We start from the raw sequence: 18475 nt of genomic DNA, 5'->3' as shown, positions 1-18475 counted from the left end.
TGAATCAGACAAACTGCTCTCTCTGGAGACAGTTTAAAGGATAATCGCTGTGGAATAAAAAGTGCTTTGTACCAGTATCATATGGTACTGAATGAGGGTAGGCCTATATGGTGAATGTTAAATTAAAGGGCTTATCAGAAGAGCCCTTAGGGCCCACATCAGCACATCTCAACTTTGAGGAGGTCTGCTGGGTGCTAAGTCAGGGAATAGAATATGATACATCTGGGAACAATATTGCTGACCTGGAGAAAAGGTCTACTGTAGCCTGGTCCCAGATCCAGACTCCAATGGTTATAGGAGTCTGGATAATGGCTATAGGAGTTGGCAAGACAGCACAAACAGATCTGGAACTAGGCTATACTACTCATAACAACAAATTTCACCCCTCTTCTCCAGTGCATATAACTTTTGAAGTCATTCGGCCCAAGGGGGTTCTGTGTGTCTGTGGTCTAAGGTTCAGTGATTGTTCAACTTAATGTCAGTTGTTAATACACTCTGTGTTACGGAATAGTTGGAGTTTCTTCAACTGTCAGTAAACACAGGTCAAAAGTCCCCCTCAGGCTACACTTGTAGGATGAAATACTTCAATACCCATAATGCTGTATAACATTTTTGGTTTTATCGGAGTAAATATGTTAATGAAGGATAATATAATGGTGTCTCCTAACCAATACAAGATGTCAGAAGTGGGATATCCAATAAAACACTCTCTTGATGACTTTGTAGCTCCAACAAGAGTCATTCCTTAGGGTCGTTTAGTATTTGTGAACGACAGGCTCAAATCGGTCTTAAGTATCAACATTTGAAATTGTGTTTTTTACATTGGATAAATGTAGAGACTCAGAGCTACAAGATTGTATATCATACACTGTATTTGAGGAACAATGGGAAAGTAATTTTGCTTTGAAAGTTGATAAACTTGTAAACTCACTTTTGAGAAAATGGCCTTTGAATCTTTTGGTACTACTGCTGGAGAGCCCTTTGTCTACACCCATTCAGCATCATTCACACCCTCTTAAGCTTTAGCCCCAACCATCTCTTTAAGGGTTGATCCGAGCGTTCTGTACTAATAACAGCAGTCAAGCACCCTTGTAAAGACCTTTATTATACACAGATTCAAATTAGCTATTGATAACAAATGTGTATTTTGTTGTTTGTGACCCAGAGACTCCTGACCATTTATTTTGGGACTGTTCTTATGTCAGAAGATTTCGGAGTAGATTTTATAAATAAACTAAAAAAAATACTATTGATGTTCATTTGAAAGACTGATATAATGTCTTATTTTGATCCAAATGATATGGACCCTGATTTAACTTTCATTGTTGATTTGTTAATTTTTCATGGGAGATTCTTTGTCCATAAAATGAAGTGGGCGGAGAACAAACCCCTCTTCACATTGTTATGATAGAATTGAAATATTATTTTGAAATTAAGTGTAAAAACAAAAAAGCAATACGTACTATTGTGTAGATGTATCTCGATATGTAGGTTTATGTATTTTTCAGTTTTTGTTTTTGTATTTGTTTGGTTCATAATAATATTAATAATAAATATATATAAAATAAATAAAAAATAGCAGTCAAACACCCAAGCTAACTTGCTAGCTACTTCCAGACACAAATGAGAGAACAGCTCACTGAACATTACTCGCCCTAGCCGAGCTGGTTAGGCTGTTATGTTATCCAGAGCGTTGGTGACTACAACTGTGCTGTCAAATTGTCCTTTCGTAAATTCAGAGCATTTCGCACTCCGAGCACACACTGGACGCTCTAGCCGATGAGTATGGCTGATCCGAACATTCTGACATCAAAACGGCAGTCAAGCACCCAAGCTAACTGGCTAACATTGGCTAGCTTACTAGCTACTTCCAGACACATAATGAGAGAAAACCCCACTCTGACCATTTTACTCACCCTAGCAGAGCTGGTTAGGCTGTTTTCATGTTATCCAGAGCATTGGTGACTGTAACTGTGCTGCTGGCAACAATTTAATTACGCTTTTTTGCCAACATTTACTGACACCAGCCATATTCAACTGGTGTTGAGCGTTCACAAATTCATCACTTATTCTGCGCTCTGGCACACTCAGACGAGAGTGCTCTGAAATCGGAGTAGATGGCCAGCCGGAATTTACGAATGCACCTGAAATGGTTACTTGCATAGTGGAGTCTTTTGTTAAGACATGTAGCTAGCTAAACAATGAACCATAATCCCGTTACTACCCTGCATGAATGTAACGTTAGCTAGCTAACAGTACACTTTAACTTGAAATTATACCACTTTCTTTCCCGTACACATCATAGATGGACGCGTCTCCTGTCGGATGCCATGGTTGCCCTTAGTTTGAGGATGTAATCCGGAGACAGGTGTTTATTTTTACGATGCAAGAGATTTTCTTGTAGGCAGAACGCACCGGAGTAGGATTCTATTGCAATGACAGGCACAACTCAGCCCATACTCTACAAACCTGTGTGGCATAACCACTCAGAGCTGCAGCATCTCTATCTCTATAAGCAACAAGGCACGAGGGGGTGTGGTATATGGCCAATATACCACGGCTAAGGCTGTTCTTATGTATGACGCATCGTGGAGTGCCTGGACACAGCCCATAGCCATGGTATATTGGCCTTATACCACAAACCCGAGGTGCCATATTGCTATTATAAACTGGTTACCAATGTTATTAGGACAATAAAAATAAGTGTTTTGTTATACCTGTGGTATTCAGTCTGATATACCATGGCTGTCAGCCATATCAGCATTCCATGGTCGAACCACCCAGTTTATAAATGCAAATATACCATTGCCATATATGGATCTGTGCCATTCACTTTGAACTGGACTGTGTTTACAGCATGAGTGGTTACACTTGTTTTGAGATCAAAGCGAGAGCTGCATGTAGCCACTTGTGCACATTTGTTCATATTCTTTGCTAGTAAGTGAGTTATTAGCCCAGTTATAGCTAATTTATAGTCAGCAATTGGGCAGTGGTTACTTCCTACAAGAGCTCAAAACATGTGCATTTCTAGCCATCTTTGCAAAGCGAGTGAGGTAAAGAGTACAGGCTTGAATAAGCTAAGTAGCCAAAAGGCAGAGGGTAGAAATATTTGTCTAATTCTCTGTAATAATGTTATGAGAATAATAATTAACTTTAATTTGTAAAGTGGTTTCTTGCATCAAACAACACATTTTCAGTCACCTCCTTGTCTGAAGGATAAGTGGATAAACAGGTTAATGGTCAAGCCCTGCATATTTTCCAAACGTTACAAAAGTCTCAGAATGTACAGTAGGCCTTGTGGTGGTTAATTTCTTTACTATCAAATGGGGAGAGACAAACTTATCACACAAGTCAGATTTACTCTTGAACTAAATCTTTAATCACTTATTAATAAGGAATCAGGTCAATACAATGCACACATATAAAGTGAATCGATTGAGTGCTCTACGATAATGATGGCTGGTTGAGGATTCACGCTCAGATGATTCGTTGAGAGCCCCGAGACAAAAGTACAAAGGTCTTTTATAGCCAAGATATACCCCTTTCAACCTACATGACGAACAACAGATATATAGAATGGGTCACAAGGTTAAAATCTGTTTGAAAGATACCTATAATACATAGCAGACAGTATCTGCTGTGTCAACAGTTTTCATTGTGTAGAGAGCAGTGTCTGGCCCCGTATAGAACAGAAACATTAACTCATGCTCTGGAATGCTCTTTAGTTATCATCACCCAAAATACATCTTAAATCTCCTCTGTCAGTGTTATCTCCCAGAGGCCCATCCTCAGTAGAACACACACACAATAGTTAATAGAATACTCTATTATGTTGAATAAAACAACCATTTAATGCAATAAAAGTATTATAACATAATCTTGCAATTTTCCACCATAATCCCCCATTTTGAGAATCCTCTCAATTTAAAAGAAAATTACAAGATTTAAGAACATTCATTCACATGTAGAAAATGCACACATTCTACATAAACCAAGAAGTACAAAAGCAATAACTGATTGCATGGGTTCCTGCACGTGAGCGGCTGCTATAGCACTGGCTCAGCCTCCTTCCAAGAAACTTAGCACTGTCTCCCATTTCAACCTCCAACACATTTTCTAAGCACTCTAGCAATTTGTCTGGGGAGGTTATGAGACACAGTCACCTGCACGAACCCATGAAGAAAAACAGAAGATGCATACAGTTTATGAGATTCAAAGCTATATCTTCATAGACAGTGAAAATCACATATTTAATGCATAATGCAGTGCATGCCACAATGGATTTTAATAAAATAAGCTTTAGTTATCTATCACACTCCAATGGATCAGCATGGTGGAAATAACTATTTCCATCCCAGAAACTAAAATTTGCATATATTGTTGGACAAATCCAGTTAGTGACTCCTGGTTAAAGTAAAATGTATTCCATTGGTGCCTAATGAACAAGACCCAAGACAAGCATCATGATTCCACTATTTATAAGGCAATGCCTATAGATCAGGATCAGTTTCACTCTCCAGATCAGAGTTCACACTCTCCATTCACCAGGGCATGCTGAGAATAGTGTCAACATCTTTAGTTCATAACAACAATCAAAACAATCAATCCCTAATACATGAATTGCTTCACTCATATAGTTATTAACCTTTCTAGCCCAGGGGTTCCGCTAGCGGAACACCCACAACATTCCGCTGAAAAGGCAGCGTGCGAAATTCAAAATATTTTTGAGAAATATGTAACTTTCACACATTAACAAGTCCAATACAGCAAATGAAAGATAAACATCTTGTTAATCTACCCATCGTGTCCGATTTTTTAAATGTTTTACAGCGAAAACACAACATATATTTATGTTAGATCACCACCAAATCCAAAAAACACACAGCCATTTTTCCCAGCCAAAGATAGTCACACAAAAGCAGAAAGAGATAAAATGAATCACTAACCTTTGATAATCTTCATCAGATGACACTCATAGGACATCATGTTACACAATACATTTATGTTTTGTTCGATAATGTGCATATTTATATCCACAAATCTCGGTTTACATTGGCGCCATGTTCAGAAATGCCTCCAAAATATCCGGAGTAATTACAGAGAGCCACGTCAAATAACAGAAATACTCATCATAAACTTTGATGAAAGATACATGTTTTACATATAATTAAAGATACACTGGTTCTTAATGCAACCGCTGTGTCAGATTTTTTAAAAACTTTAGGAAAAAGCATACCATACAATAATCTGAGACGGCGCTCAGAAATACACAACATTTCTCTGCCATGTTGGAGTCAACAGAAATACGAAATTACATCATAAATATTCCCTTACCTTTGATGATCTTTCATCAGAATGCGGTGCCAGGAATCCTAGTTCCACAATAAATCGTTGTTTTGTTCGATAATGTCCATTACTAGTGTCTAATTAGCTACTTTTGCTAGCACTTTTAGGTCACATGTCCAAACGCTGGCGCCGGTCCAGGCGAACTCGGACGAAAACTTCAAAAAGTTATATTCCAGGTCGAATAAACTGGTCAAATTAACCTTTTATGGCTGCAAGCCCGAGGTCGGTACACTTATGACAACATCCAGCTCAATTGCAGGGCGCGAAATTCAAAATCTATTTTTTTTTAATATTTAACTTTCACACATTAACAAGTCCAATACAGCATTTGAAAGATAAAGATCTTGTGAAACCAGCCAACGTGTCCGATTTTTAAAATGTTTTACAGCAAAAACACCACGTATATTTATGTTAGTTCACCACCAAATACAAAAGAGGACAGACATTTTTCACAGCACAGGTAGCATGCACAAAGCCAACCTAACTAACCAAGATCCAACCAAACAAACCTAGAAACAACTTCCTCAGATGACAGTCCTATAACATGTTACACAATAAATCTATATTTTGTTCGAAAAATGTGCATATTTGAGCTATAAATCAGTTTTACATTGATGCTACCATCATAGCTACAGTCAGAAATAGCACGGGAGTAGCCAGAGTAAATACAGACACCAACGTCAACTACCTAATTACTCATCATAAAACATTTCAGAAAAATATATGGTGTATAGCAAAATGAAAGACAAAGATCTTGTGAATACAGACAATATTTCCGATTTTTTAAGTGTTTTACAGCGAAAACACAATATATCGTTATATTAGCTTACTGCAATGGCTAACACACAACAGCATTGATTCCAAGTAATCGGTAGCGATAGCACAGCTCGACAGATATATGAAATAGCATCCCAAATTGGGTCCTTATCTTTGTTGATCTTCCATCAGAATGTTGTAAAGGGGTCCATTGTCCAGAACCTTCTTTGTTTGGATCCAGAACGAACTATTTCCCTCTTGAATTAGCAAGCACACTGGCCGTGCGGCGCTAACCTCTCCTTCTTGAAAAAATTCTTCCAACGAATCACGTCTAAAGTCCCGAATAAATTTCAATAATATAATTAAACTATATTGAAAAAACATACTTTAGGATGATATTGTGACATGTATCAAGTAAAATCGAAGCCGGAGATCATATTCACCTATAACGACGGTTTTCCAGGAGGCAATTCCAGGTCCAACTTCGCGCCTTCGAAACAAAAAATAATGGCGGACCTCTCACTCAAAGATGATGTATTCAATCCCTGAACGAGATATTCAAGTCATTTCTGCTCTCACTTCCGCATGACACCCAAGGGAAGGCGTATGACGTGTTTCTATAGTCCCAAGTGACATGCCCTTTTATAGACAAGCTCTTGAAGAGAGACCTCGCATTTGGAAATCTCACTTCCGGATAGGAAATGGGCTGCAGAAAGAGTTCTGGTTCACTTAGAGAAATAATTCAAACGGTTTAAGAAACTAGAGAGTGTTTTCTATCCAATAGTAATGATAATATGCATATTGTACGAGCAAGAATTGAGTAGGAGGCCGTTTGAAATGGCCACCTCTTTCCAGGTTACTCAGTGCTGCCCCTTGCAGCCATAAGAAGTTAAGTAGAGAATCAATCTTCAGGATGTTGTTATCATATATATCCAATAACGTTCCAACCGGAGCATTTCTTCATGTCTGTATAAGTAATGGAAGACATGTCCATAGAAGACCAGGAACTAGCATTCTGCCAGACCACTGACTCAAATAGCTCCCATCCGGCCCCACATCACACTAGAGGCTTCATTCCTCATTCTACAGACTGTTGACATCTAGTAGGAAGTGCAAACAGATCCATATATTACAGGGAATTGAATAGGCAATGACTTTAACATCGACCCTTCTCAGAATTCTCACTTCCTGTTTGGAAGTTTGCCTGCCATATGAGTTCTGTTATACTCACAGACATAATTCAAACAGTTTTAGAAACTTCAGAGTGTTTTCTATCCAATAGTAATAATAATATGCATATATTAGCATCTGGGACAGAGTAGGAGGCAGTTCACTATGGGCACGCGATTCATTCAAAGTGAAAATGCTGCCCCCTATCCCAAACAGGTTTTAACATACTAAACTCAAATCAATCTTTCAGTTTAAAAAATAATTCAGTTTCCAAATCATAATTAAAAACCCAATTAATTATCCAACCGAAATTTAGAATGACATTGCTCAGTGATTCAAATTGGTCCTATCACTCAAAGTAAATAAATACATTTAACACACATCAACATTGGCAGAATGTACATTTATATTAACATCCAGTATAATTATCCCATAATTCTACTATTAACCTTTTTATTGCAATTATAATACAGATCAGTACCTCAATGCATTCTTAATCTAAATTACTATACTTTTTATGTAGTGTGTAGACCTCTACAATCAACCTGATACCCCAAAAGTCTAAAACAATTTTGGGCACAGTTGACCAACCCCCCCTCCCTTCAGGCACTGATTCTTCTGGTGTCCTTTTCATATTCTTCAGATAGCTTTACAGTTCAAAGTGGATGGCCATGATAATGTCCCAATTTCAATGTCTCACCTGAGCCACCATCAACTTTACCACCCATTATGTTTTGTCCATTCGTCAACCAGTATACCAGCAACATAAGAGAAGTTTGGAACAGATTTCTCCCCATGCTCACTCCACGTGGACTCCTCTCACACTCCTGAGAAAAGACATGAGAGAAAAGCAGTTGATAGCTGAGATCGGATGCTGTACACCGGTTGTTTGCTCGGACTCATTTCTCTCGGTATAAGTGGTGCGGACAGGGCCGTATTGAATGCCTTTGTTGCTCTTCTTCAGCCTGTTAGAGGGGGGTTTGAGGTACACACACTGTTCGGTCCAATTATCTCTTCCATACATTAAGATACCGTCTGATGTCACTTTTCATGATAACTTTGAGAGGACAGGTCAGAAAAACAGTTTAGTTCAGTTCATTAACTATATGATAAATTATTACTTTTACCAATTATTCTTAATACAAATGTCTAAACATATGTCAAAGAGAATAACAACACATTCTATTGAAACTATTCTTTCAAATTGGCTTAAACTCCCCATCACACTGTCAACTTCATCGCAGAGCCACAGGATCAGGAAGATAGACCTATAACCCATCGGGAACAGAACAAACAACACAACACAACACAACAATACACTCCTTCACATATCACTCCATACACTCCTACACATCACTCAAGGTGTGTAAACTTCAATCCAAAACCTCAGAGGACTGTTCCCTCCCCCATTTTGACACATAACTCCCCATGTGAGTAATGTGTAAAAAAAATAAAAAATAAAACACTACTGGTCAAAAAATAAAACAGCATTTCAAAAAACAAAATCGAATTAAAATCACTACCCTTAAGAACTCCATAAAGAAAAATATTTGTACCCATACGGTCATAGGAAAATAGACATAAGGCAGCCTACCCTTAGTCAAAGGCAACACCCTCTCCTTCTTCACATTGGTCCAAATCACAAATATGGCAAAGAACTATAAACGTCATCATAATTATCAATATTACAAATTACATTAAATTCATTATCCAAATGGCTTTCCAATGAGGGTGATCAAACCACACTGGAAAGTCATGAGAGGTCAGAGGTCATACAAACCCTTCAAAGAAGTGTTTCTTACTATATTAGACAAATTAATGAAAAACAGTCAAACATTTCATACATGTCGTATCCCAGGTTTCCAGAACATTCCTTTATCAAAAGAATTCACGTGTTTAATTAAAACTCAGAAAATAAAAACTTCTGAAAATTCCATGTGTGTGCGTGCCCCTTTAAGATATCTTGGCACTAAGACAAACGGAAAACTCACTAAACCCAAAGGAAATAGAACACACAAATCAAACATAGTATTTTAAAAACACCAACAAATAGTCATAACAAGTGTGTTGTGTGTGGGTATTTGCAAACCTTAAGGTAAAAACAAACCCAAAATTGCCAGGCCTTATTTAATTTGGTAGTTTACGGCCTCAATCTCACTCTCTCCCCAAGATTATAGCCCGGGGAAACATTTCAAAGAGAGACAATGAAACCCATATTCTCCCAAAAAGAGCACAAAACATTTTGTCAGCATTCACTCAACTACACCGATTCAGCAAACCAAAAGTTAACTACAAACAAAACCTGATAAATCCACTGTACTCCCTCAAATCATTTATCGTTTGTATTAATCCACCTCAATGTTTATGTGCGCTTAATTTAGCATGCACTACCCTTAGACACAATTATCCTGGTATTGTTACTAGACCAATGGCCAACAAATATGTGATAGCTTGTTCCTGTTACCCCTCTAAATGTAATAATTTCTCCTGTCGCAAATGTAGTAAATTTCTCAGCGTAAGGAATCAGTGATATTTAATCCCAGGCATTTAATAAAAAGTTGTTTGAGACGTGTTCTCCTACGTCCCTTAACACACAGTACATACTGTAGTGAACTTCCATCAGTCCCGGAAGGAAAAATCCTACTCAAAACACATCCGATAATACAGTGTTTAATTAAGTGAAATTGACACCTAAAATAAACAATAAAATCCATAACCCCTTTCCAGTAATCTAATCATTTCAACCTGTTGCATAAAGTTTGTAAAAAATATAAACCTGTTGTTTAACAAATCTAGAACATTTAAAAAGTTGGTGCTGTCTCGTCAGTGTAATAGTCAAAACTAACTGTTCCCCACTCTTAGCTACGATGTGGGCATGCCCCAAAGGTCAATACTGTTCAGCTTGTACATTAATGATCTGCCTTCTGTCTGTACTGGGTCTGAAGTTCCAATGTATGCAGATGATACAGTGATATATGCATCCAAAGAGCAAACAACAAGCTACACAAGAACTCACTACTGTAATCCACTTTTATGACCGGACATTGTTCCATGTAATGGAAATAGATTATAATGTAAGAATACATTAACTTCCTGCTCAAATTCACTGGTGTTACCTAAACTATAAAATCAAGCAACAATAATCAGAAACTATCACAAAACGTTTCCGATTCAACTATTCAGACCTGAATCCCTTACAGCCCAGCGAGCACAACTAACTCTCCTATTCTTACCAGTAGGCAAATATATAACCCATTCTCAAACAACGTTCTGCATTACCTCTATCATAAGGTTAAAAACAAACTTGACAACTTTCTCTTCTCTTTCGGCTTCACACTTATGAAATGTCCAAGACTTTAAAAATAACATGTAATGCTCCAAATTTATAAAATACATCAGTCAATCCATAAGAATAACAAAAAAAAACATTTCATTGGGCACAGCTCTATCGCAATTACCTATCCCCTATTATTAGAATTCATTAGATTTAGGTAACTGTCTCTTCTTTGATTCAGTTATTTAAATACAACTCCATTCTCAATATGTTATTCCAGCAGACCATTTAGGCAAAAGACAACTTATTACATCAAAATCACCTCGCTATTTATGTTGAATAAATGAGTCTTTCAACTTGAACTAAGCAAGCTGTTAAAACGTTCAGTTCAAATCTTAAGCAAACACTGGCGGCCGTATCTTTCCAGGCAAAACATACCAATAGTTCAATTACAATCAGAAACCAAGATTTTAGTCAATACCATAGACCCAATGCTATTGAAATGACGAAGAAACCCCGCAAATAACCCAATTTACAATTGTCTGTAGTCGTAAAATCAGGGACAAAATAACGACACAATACCCCCAAAAATAGCCTTAATTAAAGGTCCAAGTGTTTCTCCGGCGAGATTCTCACATGCCAAAGGAATAGAGTAGCAGTCAAAGAGTTAAATCGACTTTCATTGACTAGGAAACAAATCTTGCGCTTTTTAATAAAAGTAGATTATGTTTTCTCATGCAACGTATTTCAATTACTTTACTACATCACATTAATCACGCAATGATAATTAGTTTGATGGATACACTAGGCTTTGTACGACATTATAAATTACGTTGAGATTCCGTCTTAATTCACTATAATTTTATGGAAAAAGGTTTATTCAATAAATCCAGCAACTCCTCTCATACTGGGAAGAAAAAAATAAAACACATTTTCAGGCCTTAAGAGCAGTTTAATTTCAAATGTAGTACCCGGACGGAGAAAATCCAATAAGCGTTTTATAGTTACACCATTAGGGTAAGTTAACCAAAAGTGGACACACTCCAATCAGTTTCTGAGACAATTACTCAGACTTTGTAGACAGTTTAAACCTCATCTTTAGAAAATTATTTATTAAAGATACCAACTCAAAACCTACGTACGTCTACGTATGGGTGGTTTAAATTGTATCTAATTATATTCCCAGTATTACTTTATCAAATCTCTAGTAATCGATTATACACACATACAATTTAGCATATTTTCATATATTCACAGAATCCATATAAAACGTAAGAAATTCTTAGGTACTCACAACAACCATTCCATTTGCTTTTTCAAGGACTCTCCACAGCTATGAAGCAGCTCTCCAAACATAGTCCTAGCAGAACAAAAATGTTTTACTTTTGTTTCCCGGACAATGACCGGCCCGTCATGGGATCCTCAACGGTTCTCTAACCTCCCAGAGACCACGGCAAAATCAAGCCTCATGTCTCATGATTAGTTCCTAGGATAATGCAACTCATACATTTGCATCTTTCAATACTTCTAAAATGGGGTACAGGTTTAAAACAATTACAGGTGCACCTTACTATCTTATACTATATCATAAATGGTCTTAATAAACAAATCAAAATATATTTTATATTTGAGATTCTTCAAATAGCCACCCTTTGCCTTGATGACAGCTTTGCACACTCTTGGCATTCTCTCAACCAGCTTCACCTGAAATGAAGGCTATGGTGGAAAAATTGCAAGATTATGTTATAATACTTTTATTGCATCAAATGGTTGTTTTATTCAACAGAATAGAGTATTCTATTAACTATTGTGTGTGTGTTCTACTGAGGATGGGCCTCTGAGAGATAACACTGACAGAGGAGATTTATGATGTCTTTTGGGGTATAAAAACCTAAAGTTAATGTTTCTGTTCTATATGGGGCTAGACACTGGTCTCTACACAATGAAAACTGTTGACACAGCAGATACTGTCTGCTATCTATTATAGGTATCTTTCATACAGATCTTAACCTTGTGACCCATTCTATATATCTGTTGTTCGTCATGTAGGTTAAAGGGGGTATATCTTGGCTATAAAATACCTTTGTACTTTTGTCTCGGGGCTCTCAACGAATCATCTGAGCATGAATCCTCGACCAGCCATGACCAGCCATCATTACCATAGAGAGATCGATTCACTTTATATGTGTGCGTTGTATTGACCTGCGTCCTTATGATTAAAGATTTAGTTTAAGTATAACTCTGACTTGTGTGATAAGTTTGTCTCTCCTCATTTGATAGTAAAGAAATTAACCACCACATTTGGCGACGAGGATGGGATGTGAATCTTCACGTGGTGATCGCTCCTGACGACCTGGGTAAATTGTGCACGAGGGATCCCTCAAACTTGGGATCTCAGGGAGACAAGCACTTTGGGAACGACCCACCGTTGATCTGAGAGACAGCGAGCCAAGTGGATACCACATCTCGAACTAGTTTTTTTTTAAAAGATAGATGTGAGCGAAACACGCAAAGTTGCGTTTTTTAGATAAGCCTCTGTTACGTAGGCTCTGAGTGTGTATTCCTGTGTGAGGGGAGCACCTTGGATGCGTAAACAGGGCCGGGTCAGTGGAGGATGATCTGAGAGTTAGTTGACTCAAAGACACCTATCATTGGTCGGTTGCGAGCGACCTAGAGCCATCACAGTGGGGATTGGTGCGGTCTGTAGGGGTGAGGGGCCAGGGTGACTGTGGGTTCTTTGTGAAGCACGGTACCTGGTGAAACCCTTTTGGAAGAAGGACCTCATTCTGAAAAGTGTCTGTGAGACTGTCTAAGTGATCCTCAGAAAGGGTGAATTCCAATTATTTTAAATATGCTAGCCAGGTATACCCTGGGTTTGGTAATTTTGCGTTAAATATCTAGAATCTGTGTGAACTAGTTTTGGCCATTTAACGTTAAACATCCAGAATCTGTGAACTAGATAACCTTTTCTCAATAGGGGGGCGCCATTTCGACTTTGTAAAAATTCGTTCCCAAATTAAACTGCCTCGTACTCAATTCTTGCTCGTACAATATGCATATTATTATTACTATTGGATAGAAAACACTCTCTAGTTTCTAAAACCGTTTGAATTATATCTGTGAGTAAAACAGAACTCATTTTGCAGCAAACTTCCTGTCAGGAAGTGAGAAATCTGAAATCGGGGGCTCTGTTCCAGGGTCAGTTTATTAATTTGCATGTAATCTATGGGTCTACATGCACTGCATACGCCTTCCCCTAGATGTCAGTAAGCAGTGAGAATTGGAATGGGGTGTCTAGGTAGATCTGAGGCCGAACAAGAGCTCTTGAAACCGGGTGTGCAGTCTTTTCTACGTTCGTCATGACACGAGACAGACCTCAGGATTGCGTCCTGAAAAGCTGTTGTTATAGGCGCTAGATATATCCGGCTCTGATTTTATTCGATATACGTGTTAAAAACATCATAATGTAGTTATTTTAAACCGAGTTATATCAGTTTATATCAGTATATTGCGATTTTCGGGATCTTCTTTGTTCTGCGTTATGCTGAGTTGGACACGTCTGCACCACATGGCTAACGTTTGCTGCTAATTCCACAGTTGAAGACGACCTTCTACAACCGAGCAACGATTATTCTGGACAAATGACAACTTGTACAAGATTCTGATGGAAGCTCATCAAATAGTTAGAACTATTTATGATGTTAATTCGTAATTTCTGTCGAAAAAGTTAAACTATTATTCCGCCATTAATTTCGGCGCGGTCTCGCTTTAACGCACGCTGTATGTCGTAGTAACGTTAATTTTAAAAATCTAACACAGCGGTTGCATTAAGAACTAATGTATCTTTCATTTGCTGTCCAACCTGTATTTTTTAGTCAAGTTTATGATTAGTTATTGATTAGATTAGGTGCCTCTCCCAAGATTTCTCCCGACATTTTCTTTGCAGCTTGGCTACTATTCTCATTGTATAACCACGATTTGTGCCGCTAAATATGCACATTTTCGAACAAACCATATATGTATTGTGTAATATGATGTTATAGGACTGTCATCTGATGGAGTTTGAGAAGGTTAGTGAAAAAATTTATATCTTTTGCTGGTTTATTCGCTATCGCTAACGTTATGTTGAATGAATGGGGCTGTGTGGTAGGCTATTGTAGTAAGCTAATATAATGCTATATTGTGTTTTCGCTGTAAAACACTTAAAAAATCTGAAATATTGGCTGGATTCACAAGATGTTTGTCTTTCATTTGCTGTACACTGTGTATTTTTCATAAATGTTTTATGATGAGTATTTAGGTAATTCACGTTGGTCTCTGTAGTTATTCTAGCTGCTTTGGTGAGATTTTGTGATGGTGGCTGCAATGTAAAACTATGATTTATACCTGAATTATGCACATTTTTCGAACAAAACATATGCTATACAATAAATATGTTATCAGACTGTCATCTGATGAAGTTGTTTCTTGGTTAGTGACTATTTATATCTTTATTTGGTCGAATTTGTGATAGCTACCTATGCAGTAAAAAAATGGTGGGAAAAAAAAGTTGGGTATTTTGCTATCGTGGTTAGCTAATAGAAATACATATTGTGTCTTCCCTGTAAAACATTTTAAAAATCAGAAATGATGGCTGGATTCACAAGATGTGTATCTTTCATCTGGTGCCTTGGACTTGTGATTTCATGATATTTAGATGCTAGTATTTACTTGTGGCGCTATGCTAGGCTATGCTAGTCAGCTTTTTTACTGATGAGGGTGCTCCCGGATCCGGGATGAGTACCAAGTAAAAGTTAACACTTTTTTGGTTACTTGTCACGTCCTGACCAGAGTTCTTATGTGTTGTGCTTGTTTTAGTGTTGGTCAGGACGTGAGCTGGGTGGGCATTCTATGTTGTGTGTCTAGTTTGTCTGTTTCTGTGTTCAGCCTAATATGGTTCTCAAATCAGAGGCAGCTGTCAATCGTTGTCTCTGATTGAGAATCATATATAGGTGGCTTGTTTTGTGTTGGGGATTGTGGGTGGTTGTTTCCTGTGTCAGTGTTTGTGCCACACGGGACTGTGACGGTTAGTACGTTTGTTATTTTGTATAGTGTCTTGTCTTCGTGTATATTAAATCATGGAAACTTACCATGCTGCACATTGGTCCTCCGATCCTTCTCGCCTCTCCTCGTCCGAGGAGGAGGAAGAGCTAGACTGCCGTTACATTACTACATGATTCCATATGTGTTATTTCATAGTTTTGATGTCTTCACTATTATTCTACAATGTAGAAAATAGTAAAAAAATAAAGAAAAACCCTTGAATGAGTAGGTGTTCTAAAACTTTTGACCGGTACTGTACGTGAAATTGCAGAGCGCCAAATTCAAATCAAATCAAAGTTTATTTGTCACGTGCGCCGAATGCAACAGGTGTAGACCTTAGTGAAATGCTTACTTATAGCCTCTAACCAATAGGGCAAAAAAAGGTGTGTGTGTGTGTAGGTAAGTAAAGAAATAAAACAACAGAAAAAAGACATTTGAAAATAACAGTAGCAAGGCTATATACAGACACCAGTTAGTCAGGCTTATTTAGGTAGTATGTACAGTCGTGGCCAAAAGTTTTGAGAATGACACAAATATTAATTTTCACAAAGTCTGATGCCTCAGTTTTTATGATTGCACTTTGCATATACTCCAGAATGTTATGAAGAGTGATCAGATGAATTGTAATTCATTGCAAAGTCACTCTTTGCCATGCAAATTAACTGAATCCCAAAAAAGTACGCACTACCCTCTGAAGTGCCTTGCGGTCGGAGGCCGAGCAATTGCCGTACCAGGCAGTGATGCAACCGGTCAGGATGCTCTCGATGTTGCAGCTGTAGAACCTTTTGAGGATCTCAGTACCCATGCCAAATCTTTTTAGTTTCCTATGGGGAAATAGGCTTTGTCGTGCCCTCTTGTCTTGGTGTGTTTGGACCAATCTAGTTTGTTGTTGATGTGGACACCAAGGAACTTGAATCTCTCAACTTGCTCCACTACAGCCCCGTCGATGAGAATGGGGGAGTGCTCGGTGCTCCTTTTCCTGAAGTCCACAATCATCTCCTTAGTCTTGGTTACGTTGAGGGATAGGTTATTCTGGAACCACCCGGCCAGGTCTCTGACCTCCTCCCTATAGGCTGTCTCGTCGTTGTCGGTGATCAGGCCTACCACTGTTGTCTGCAAACTTAATTATGGTGTTGGAGTCGTGCCTGGCCATGCAGTCGTGGGTGAACAGGGAGTACAGGAGGGGACTGAGAACGCACCCGAGGGGATCCAGTGTTGAGGATCAGCGTGGCAGATGTATTGCTACCTACCCTCACCACCTGGGGGCGGCGCGTCAGGAAGTCCATGATCAAGTTGGAGACGGAGGTGTTTAGTCCCAGGTTCCTTAGCTTAGTGATGAGCTTTGAGGGTACTATGGTGTTGAACGCTGAGCTGTAGTCAATGAATAGCATTCTCACATAGGTGTTCCTTTTGTCCAGGTGGGAAAGGGCAGTGTGGAGTGCAATAGAGATTGCATCATCTGTGGATCTGTTTGGGCGGTATGCAAATTGGAGTGGGTCTAGGGTTTCTGGGATAATGGTGTTGATGTGAGCCATGACCAGCCTTTCAAAGCACTTCATGGCTACGGACGTGAGTGCTACGGGTCTGTAGTCATTTAGGCAGGTTGCCTTTGTGTTCTTGGGCACAGAGACTATGGTGGTCTGCTTGAAGCATGTTGGTATTACAGACTCAATCAGGGACATGTTGGAAATGTCAGTGAAGACACCTGCCAGTTGGTCAGCACATGCCCGGAGCACACGTCCTGGTAATCCGTCTGGCCCCGCAGCCTTGTGTATGTTGACCTGTTTAAAGGTCTTACTCACGTTGGCTATGGAGAGCGTGATCACACAGTCGTCCGGAACAGCTGATGCTCTCATGCATGCCCCAGTGTTGCTTGCCTCGAAGCGAGCATAGAAGTGATTTAGCTCATCTGGTAGGCTCGTGTCACTGGGCAGCTCACGGCTGTGCTTCCCTTTGTAGTCTGTAATAGTTTGCAAGCCCTGCCACATCCGACGAGCGTCGGAGCCGGTGTAGTATGATTCAATCTTAGTCCTGTATTGATGCTTTAACTGTTTGATGGTTCGTCGCAGGGCATAGCGAGATTTCTTGTAAGCTTCCGGGTTAGAGTCCCGCACCTTGAAAGCGGCAGCTCTACCCTTTAGCTCAGTGCGAATTTTGCCTGTAATCCATGGCTTCTGTTTGGGGTATGTACGTACAGTCACTGTGGGGACGACATCCTCGATGCACTTATTGATAAAGCCAGTGACTGATGTGGTGTATTCCTCAATGTCATCGGAAGAATCCAGGAACATGTTCCAGGCTGTGATAGCAAAACAGTCCTGTAGTTTAGCATCTGCTTCATCTGACCACTTTTTTATAGACAGAGTCACTGGTGCTTCCTGCTTGAATTGTTGCTTGTAAGCAGGAATCAGGAGGATAGAGTTGTGGTCGGATTTACCAAATGGAGGGCGAGGGAGAGCTTTGTATGCGTCTCTGTGTGTGGAGTACAGATTATCTAGATTTTTTCCCCTCTGGTTGCACAGAAATAGTAATAATAAATATTCATGAAAATACAAGTGTTATAAATCGGTTAACTTCTAGTTCCTCCCAAACCCGGATCCGGGAGCACCCCCATCAGTAAAAAAGCTGACTAGCATAGCCTAGCATAGCGTCACAAGTAAATACTAGCATCTAAATATCATTAAATCACAAGTCCAAGACACCAGATGAAAGATACACATCTTGTGAATCCAGCCATCATTTCTGATTTTTAAAATGTTTTACAGGGAAGACACAATATGTAAATCTATTAGCTAACCACGTTAGCAAAAGACACCACTTTTTTTACTCCACCAGTTTTTTACTCCA

The sequence above is a fragment of the Salvelinus namaycush genome, chromosome 12 (genome assembly GCF_016432855.1).
Source record: "Salvelinus namaycush isolate Seneca chromosome 12, SaNama_1.0, whole genome shotgun sequence".
In the NCBI taxonomy this organism is placed as follows: Eukaryota; Metazoa; Chordata; class Actinopteri; order Salmoniformes; family Salmonidae; genus Salvelinus; species Salvelinus namaycush.
The sequence above is the reverse complement of the archived record's forward strand: the minus strand, read 5'-3'. Positions refer to the sequence as shown.